The 9,037-nt window shown below is 35.5% G+C and overlaps 1 long non-coding RNA gene across 1 annotated transcript in view; it reads right to left on the reverse strand.

Moving 5' to 3' along the window:
* Positions 1 to 1,454: 1,454 nt before the first annotated feature.
* The window catches only part of LOC122211064, a 24,338-nt gene continuing 16,755 nt past the window's right edge, over positions 1,455 to 9,037 (reverse strand). Inside the window, exon 3 of the long non-coding RNA XR_006198459.1 lies at positions 1,455 to 1,686. This is a non-coding gene — a long non-coding RNA (uncharacterized LOC122211064). The remainder of the gene's footprint in view (positions 1,687 to 9,037) is intronic.

The raw sequence follows: 9,037 nt of genomic DNA on the forward strand, positions 1-9,037 counted from the left end.
TGGGAGGGGTTCGTCAACCAGGATACAGAGTTATTTTCTGAGGATTTCATTCATCTTCCTGTTGCCTTGTAGGTATATGGTGCATTTCATTTTGAGCTAAGTCCTTTATAAAATGTCTAAGTATTGTATGTTCGTTCTCGGAGACGTTTGCAGTAAGGTTTTCTCTTGTCATTAGTTAGAGTTGTAACTGGTTATCAGTTGACAACATGGTCAGGGCTCCCTCTTAATGATGTTTCTTCAACCATAATTAGGGCAGTTAAAATACTGTAAGTGTTGAGACACCTTCAAAGGTGGGAATTGATTCTTTTGTACATATGTAAAACAAATTCAGTGGGGATAATTATTTATAGGTATACATTTTAAACATGCTCTTTCCGGTTTGGGGGTCACCACAGATGAGCATGGAAAGCTGCCCTAGAGCAGGACTGAAAGATTCCACCAGAGGTTAACCTAACTTGTTTTCTTCCCAGAGTGTAGAACGTCTGTCGGCCTCATCACACTTTAGCAGTTCAGTTGCTGAGGTACTATTAAGATGGTTACATGGAAACTTGGGAAATCAGAAGTGTTTTCACGTAAATTAAAGGATAAGGGTTGCCTCTTGAGTACAGAATATTGTAAAGGAAAAGTGTTTGATCTTTGTTATATAAAGTCACCAAAATTCTTTACTAGAGTCCTTTTAAAAATTTGTCAAGAAATTCTGGATTGTTTCAGAAACTTTTATGGTTAACTTTATGATATGCTTGCAAAAAGTCTTAAAAGAACAAAAAAAATCCACATGGAGGCTATTTTACATGCAGAAGGGCTTATTAAGGTATTTCCATAAGAAAAATGTGTTAATTTAAAAAATAAATTCATTTATATTTTAAGACATTGTTAACCAAGCACCATGTGTTGTAACTGGCAGCTTTCCAGCCACCATGGAAGTGGATCACACATGGGTTAATAGTAGCTTATGTGATGTCTGCATTCTTAGGAAATGGGCAAAAGCCCAGGGTATTCTGATATCAAGATTTTAGGAATCAGACAGAAAGCAGAATATATGTTTATATGTGAACAGATGGACACATGTGAGAACTAAAAGTGCACAATTTCTCTTGGCACTTGTTTTCGTTATCCCTGATGATATAACCAAGATCTTAGTGCACTCACAGTCTTTGATGGCTAAGGACGAAATGGTCTTTTAATGAGGGCTCGATGGCATTATTTTCTTGCATAAGGATTGTGCCCCTGTGATCTTGCTGGATTTGATGTTCTGTTAATTCCCTAGTTTCAGAGGTTCACAAGTTGCCTTGAAAGTTTGATATGGTTTCACGTTTGACATACAATCCTCAGTCCAGGAATGGCTGCTCTCCACTCCCCTACTCTCTTAAAGGTTTGTGAGTGAAATAAAATATTTGCCATTTTGAGCTATTTTTGAATGTATGCACACAACTTAAAAACGGCTGACACTGAAGTCCTATTTGGCAAGCAACTTATCTCTGATATAATTAGCCACGTTAACATTCTGGAGATTGAAAAAATAAACAAACAACATTTAAGAATTGGGCGGCTTGACTTGGTTAATATGTCATAATGCCCTGATGGTCCAAGACAAGTCCCGAGTAGGTGTTTTAGTCATTCAGGTCAGGAGTTCACACACCAGCATCATGTATTTAGGTGACTGATCATTCCTCATGTTTGCTTGTCCTGGGGAGACAACAGCGCACAGTTGATAATTTCTGAATGGTACGCGCTATATAACACATACCTCTGACGACAGAGTTTATAGGTTCTATTGTGTTCTAGCTATAAAAACAGAAAGCATTCTGCAAGTATTTACTCAGTCCTAAATCATTTTAACCAGGGAAAATTGACTTTTCGGTTAAAATATGCATTTTATAACTGTCCATAAAATTCTTTTCCTTCACTGTAAAGAAGAAAGGAAATCCATAGCTTTAACAATGGTTAAAATACAAAAACATGTGAGCTGGTGTGTGCCACCTGGTTGTACTGTTAAGAACAAAACAAAACAAAACAAAACAAAATACAACAAAACTTTGTAAGAAGGAAGTTTATGGAGAATCTTAAAATTCGCATGCTTGAAAGAGTAAATTGAAGAAGCCCAATCTTTTCCCAAAGTACCTTCATTAAACCTGAAAGGCTTTCTTAATGCGGATTCTCTAAAATACAGTTCTTAGTACTTTTTTCCATACAGTTAGGAATAGTGCAAGTAATACTTAAAATTTTATGAGCCTGCTGCTCAATTGAGAACGAATCATATCTTTGGTTTAGTATATACAAACTAGGAGTGTGTATAAAGACACGTACACACCCAGCCACCCTCTTTCCATGTCACTGTCTCTCTTTCCTTTTTAGATGTAGATGTATTCCTAAGGGTAGCCTGTGAAATTTTCTCTCTGTAGACTAAATTCCTTTCATTTTCTAAGAGCTGGCCAACATGACCACAACAGAAAATAACAGGTAGGTTTGTAAGGCAACTGGAAACCATCAAGATGCTAAAGCCTGAGAATACCCTAGAGTTATTCAGTTCAGCCAGCTCATTTTAAAATATGGGATATTGAATTCAGGAGAAATGATCATTGAATTACCAAGCAAGGTAGGAAAATGTCAGGACAAGAATTCAGATATCCCAACTCTAGGACCAATGGTCACACAGCTATATTGACTGCTTGGAAAAGGGTTTGTTATGTGACTGAATGGGTCTTGGAGATAGAGAAGAAAAGGAAAATGTGCGGTGCAGACAAATACAAGTACAAGTACACTCTGGATGGCATCTTATCACTGTGACTGTAAACATATTTTTGGGTTAATTAGGAGGTCAGACTTGAATGGTCCAGATGAGTTTATGATTCATAAGAGTACTGATGACCTCAGTGACTTAAAATGTATGCTTAATAATCATGAACATGGTGTTTTGAAGAATAAGATTTCTGTTCTGTGTAGGGAAAGTAAATGAAGACAGTGCTGTGATATTTTAAAGACAGCATAGTGCAGAGAGAATGACAGTAAAAAACAGACATTCTTTTGATTCTGTTTACTTTGGATTCCTTTTTAAATGAGTTTATTTTGACTTAGGCTTCAGATGTTTGAAAATCTCCTCCGTTTTTGACCACTCAATGACCATGAGGAATTGTGCTAGAGCTACGAGACACCTGAATTAAATTCTTATAATGGATCATCTTATCCAAATGATTCAACCTTTCTAAGCCTCAGTGTCCTCATTTGTATCTCAGAGTTGTTGTAGAGATTACGTAACATTAAAGTGTTGTGAACATCAAAATAAGTAAATGTGACAGGGCCCGATACCCTATGTTCCCTTTTTCTTTATTTTCAATAGCTGGTTTTAATGTAATACTCAACTGAACAGGATTTGATAAAGCAAGTCTACATAGGTCTTGTGAGTACAGATGCCCTCTCTCTTACAACAGATGCAAGTAGAAACTGGGAAATGGGTATGCATAAAAGGTATATTCTTATTGACACACACCTAGATGACATCTAGGAGGACCGTCCTCCACCTCTACCACTCCATCATCATGGGTTGTTTTGCTTTGGAGGGCTTTTAGACGTTGAATGCATTTCTGGGTCTTTTTCTAAGAAGCAAATTAGAACAGGAATCGTTTTTAAATAATTCAGACCTTAGTCTATCGACATGAACTCAAGATCCCAGACTGTCCATTATATGCAATAATAGACGATACCACAGTGTTTATTTCAGTCTTGTTGACCCAGCCTGTTTGAAAGCCTTTGAATTAGAGGATTTCCAAAAACTGGATTAGATGCCATAGAAATACCTTTCCATGTTTTTGGTATTTTGATATTTTGATACACAACGAAAGGAGTATAGATACTATGACATTGGCACCCTGTTGATCAAGATTCATACCCACTTAGAGAAGAGATCCAATTACTAATACTCCAGTAATACTGTACAAACCTTAAACCTTTAAATTTTCTTGAGGGATTTTATAGCCAACTTATGAGACTGCAGGCTTATCTGTTGTTGGAGGACATCACAATCCTTTATCTTTTTGTAATAATGCATTATTCATTAGAGGAGTACCCAGGTTCAAAGATGGTAAGATTCATGACAAGTGTTAATAAATTTATAATACAATTTTTGGACTATCTAAAAACAAAAATCTATTTATATTATGGACTTTCTTTTTAAAATTCATAATAATTTCCCATTGTGATACATATAAGATACATTTAAAATTATGATTTGTATTGTTATGGGAAATGTAAGTGTACTTGGATCATAAGTTTTCAGCTTTGAGTTTGCTTTTTGCGTAATGTGTGTGGCTCAAAATCTTTGTTAAAATTTTTCTTAAAAACAAAATGTGTGCCTTGCCTGTATTCTGGTCATTTATAACTGGCCCTGGACTTGATAAGAAATACATTAATATAAAGCTAAGCCTTTATTGAGTACAGATAAGGAAATGATACATTTCACTGAAAGAAAAACAGTTAGCATCTCAGCATTTTTTATGATGCTTATTTAAGTGTTTCCTCCAAATAAATTTCAGCCTCCATGAGGGCAGCAACCATACCTGTTTAATCACTGTATTGTGGTGGACATTATTGGCAAATCCTTGGTGCTTAATAAAATGTCTGTTGAATGAATGAAAAAATGAATAATAGTTCATTAAAAATGTACACAGAAAGCTTCAGTTTACTATTCTACTGGAATCTGCCTCTCTTCTTGAGATCTTCTTGAAAAGAAATAAACAACCTTAAAAACATCTGGGTTTGTCTTGGAAAACTCCATAGGGAACACTATCTTCAGTGCAATCTGAATGGGTTTTTCTAGCAGAGCCATAGATTGTTGCGGTCAGAAGGGATGTAGCATAATCATCTTGTTTAACCCATAAGGAAACTGAAGCTCAGAGAAATTCCTGGGAAACATCACATAGTTACAGAACCTCGCTGATCAGATCTAATGTGTATGTGCCCTTCTGCAGATCATTTCGTATTTTTCACCTTAGTGGAATTAGCTGCTGCCATATGTAAAGAGTCTATAATATTAATGTGAGAATAATTTCTGTTATGTTGGAGATATTTTCATTTGTGGAATTTTTCCAAGCAAAGGAAGACTTTTCAGCTGGTACAATTTCTGTGATGACCACAGCACAAGCTGACTGCTGTGGGATTTTAAAGTTAAGCTGCTTGAGATAGGACAAGAATTGCTTGAAAGGTGAAAACTTGCAGGAAAAATGGGGTGGGTCATTTAGTTCTTGAAATGAAGCAGGGTGCAGATTAGGAATCATTATGGTTTGCCAGAAGTCCCTGGTCATAGAAGCCTGTTTAAGTGCTCACTGTCAACAAGGAAATCATGGGCAGCACTTACAGTGGCTCACCTCTGATTTATTCATAAACCTCACACGAGCACTTGGCTTTGTTCTTGCTCTAGTAAGGGGGACTGATGCCAATAAGAACAGGAATAAAGAGCTCCTTGCATGGTCCAAGAGTGAATAGCACTTTACCTCAAAGCCTGACCTCCTTTCCTGAGGTCTGTTATGCTACAGTTGACTCTGATTGGCTGTGTGTTCTCAGATGAAATGAGAGAAGAGGTTATAACAAGTATCTACTCTGTAAACTCCATAGTATACATAACAAGAACTACATAACTGGAACTTGGGTTCTAACTTAACCTAAAGGTTGTGATATTTATGCTAAATGGAAAGGCTTCCTTTTCCCCTCTCCTTTGCAACTTGACAAGTTTCACATTTAATAGTAGTTGGAAAAATACTGCTTCCTTCTAATTGAAGAATACAATGATCTTGGAGTGAAATGGGCTTTGACAATCCCTTTCCCCATTAAAATGAATTTAGAGAGATTTCATAACATGGGAAATTAAGGGTTCAAGAATAAAACACGTACTACACTGGGAGAAAAATAAAGACCTGGGCTTGCAGATTGATTAGCCATGTTTATTTATCTGAGAAGCTTTATTTGTGCCAACTTACAAGTGACGCTGTGCTCCAGCCACCCATGTTGAAGAGAAGGGACCTTTAAGAGACGGTCAGCTGGCTGGTTTGCACTGGGGCAGAGGTTGAGTAGAGTTACTTAAATCCCCAGAGCGACATTTAGTTAATGCTAGTCTTTTTTTTCCCCCTCCCCTGATCGTGTCCACTTTGGCTACTCTTTTCTCCTTTTGATGAAGTTGGTCTCTTACTACTTAAAGCGCATATATTTACACAAAAATTTCCTCAAATTTTCACAACACATTAACCCAGAAGAGCCATATTAGGAGATGGTGATGAGAGTTAATGATATATCTTTAGATAAAGCCATCCTCCCATGCAATCACATCAGAGTCATCAGCTCATTTGTCATGGCTGAAGTGAAAATGTCAGGACCAATGAGTGTATGAGTGCTGAAGGGGGCTAAAGGGCTTTTGGAGAGAGACATTTTTGTGCTGGGAGTCAGCCATGGCTTAGATTTAGCTCCAGGGAAATATTGGGATTAGCCAGCACTGTGTACAAATCCTTAGCATAACAGAATTAGTTGGGAAGCTGGAGAGGTGGGGTCATGAGTACGGGTGTATTTCTAGACTTATGCTCTAGGATGCAGGCCCGGAACTATGGAAAAGAGTGAGGTGACATAACCGTTATTTTAAGGGATGTGTTTCATTCAGGTTCATTGATTTCAGCAAGATTGAAGCCCTGGATTTGGAGGACATCAAGGAAAGACTTGCAATAACATACACTAAATATGTATATATGACTTTCGTTTTATATTTGGCTGCACTAAAAAAAAATTGATCTTAACGTCTGAAAGCTTTTGGGGGAGATAATATTTGGGTACACAAAGATAAGATTCAGGCACAATGTACTTTTGAATAGTATTTTAAAGTCGAAGTTAATGCCTCATTTAAGTAACAGTAATTATGGTGAAATACTTGTTGCCTTGTTGAATTTACCCAAGACTAAGAAGCTAAACTTCCTTTACACAGACTTCATTCCGAAACTTTAATTGAAAAGTAACTTATTTTCTTTGGCTACAAAAGTTCTTATCTTTGATAGACCAATACTAGCAGATTTATTTCATTTTGAATCCAGTGAACTGTTCTCTTTCAGATAATGCACCCATACAACCTTTTCTTGTTTAATTCGATTGATTTACAGTGTTAAAGTGAAATAATCTGATACCTGTTTCCTGCCCTTTGAGTATTTGTCGTCAAAGAAGCTGATTAGTTTTTCCCTCAGCTCTTTAGCTGTTTTAAATGTATAATTATCATTGCATGTCATTTGATAGCTGCACTAATTGCTGCCAACTATTGTCTGTTTGCACTTAATGCTGAAACCTGATCAACATCCTGCTTTGGTTGATGTTTGGTGGTAAACTTTAATTAACTCTTATTGCATTGAAGAAGAGTTCAGGCTTGGTGCTAACTAATCATTTACCTTCATTATGTCCTGACAGCTCCACTTGTTCTTGGTCCTAATAGATACACCAGTCAGTAAATAAACCTGCAAACCTCATGCCTTATAGTTGCCCCACACTGGTATTTTGCTACCTAAAGTATAAGATAATTGGGCCCAGATAATTATTTAGTTAGTTTAGTATCTCTAGTTCTGCAGACACTAATCTTAATTGCCTCTTTCATGCTGGACAATTTCATTTTAATAGAAACTGTAGATTTGAGATAACATTATTCCTTCAACATGGTTCCTATGAACATGCATCTTTTGAATCAATACAATTAAGCTTGTCTCCTGTTGGAATTCTTGTCATTATTTTTCCTGAAATACTTTTCCTGTAATGATATTGAAGTTAAAGTAATCAGGTTACCAGCAGATCATGTAAAATTCAACTCAAAATTGCTGGCTGCTTGATTTTAATTTGTCTGACATCAAGTTTGTTTGAAAAGGGATAATATGTGGGTAAACCAAGGAGCTTATAATTATGGTTGACGTTTGTTTGTTTATAATGAAATCTAATTAAAGTTCATACATTTAAAACACAAAAGTTAATTACTGAATTGCTCACTTCACTTATGGACAGCAGTCAAATTAACTTTCAGGCCAAACACACACATACACACACACACACACACACACGCACGCACGCACACACACACACACAAACAAAGGGCTCTTCATAATAGAAATAAAATAACCAACTAATCTTAAGGATCAAACATAAATTTGCCAATATTTCATCCAGAAGAAAACTTGGCATTCCACTTATGTTCTCTAGTATGTTAGTCCTATGTGGTTTATAATATAAAGTGACTTAAAGTATTTACAAAGCGGTATAAAAAGAGACTTGTATTTTGTAGACTCTAGGAGTATTGTATAATAAGAGGTACTTGGTAGTGATTTTAAAATTTATGCATATAACTTTATTCATTAAAACTATTTTGAAATCATTGAAATCATTGCTCAGAGAATAAGAATGTTTGCTGGAATACCTGACCTGTAATTAGCTTTATAAAGATAATTATGGTAGGCTTAGCCTGCAAAGAATGACATTTTTTTTTAAAGTAAGAATGTACTCACTTTATTACACTTGCTGTTACATTTGTTATGAGATCATATTCTTGGGAATCATGAAATACAGATAATTATACAATTGTTTTTCTTTTAAGTACTTAAGTGTCAGTAGTTCAATAATGCATTTTATATAATAGATAAAGAAGGAGAAAATACATGTACATGTTAGAATATACTATCTTCATATTGTACATGAGATAAATATATGTGTGGAATGTTTTTCACTAGTCTGGTAAATCTCTTTTTGAAGCCAAATATTCAATGGTTATATATACCTTTATAAAACAAATTATGGTAAGTTTTTTAAATGCTACTATGTGACAACTTAAAATCATTATCAAGTAAACAATCTTAGATTATGTGTAAGCCAGAGAGATTAGTCAATTACATTTTAAAGACTAGAAATATAAACAAAAAACATGGCAAAATGATTTATAATTTTCTAAAAATGATTGACACAGTCTATGTTTTTCCAAGGAAAACTAAAAGGACTCCCTGTTTAAGCTTTATATTTAGAAGTGGTATTTACTTGAACT

This window comes from Panthera leo, chromosome F2, assembly GCF_018350215.1.
Source record: "Panthera leo isolate Ple1 chromosome F2, P.leo_Ple1_pat1.1, whole genome shotgun sequence".
NCBI lineage: Eukaryota > Metazoa > Chordata > Mammalia > Carnivora > Felidae > Panthera > Panthera leo.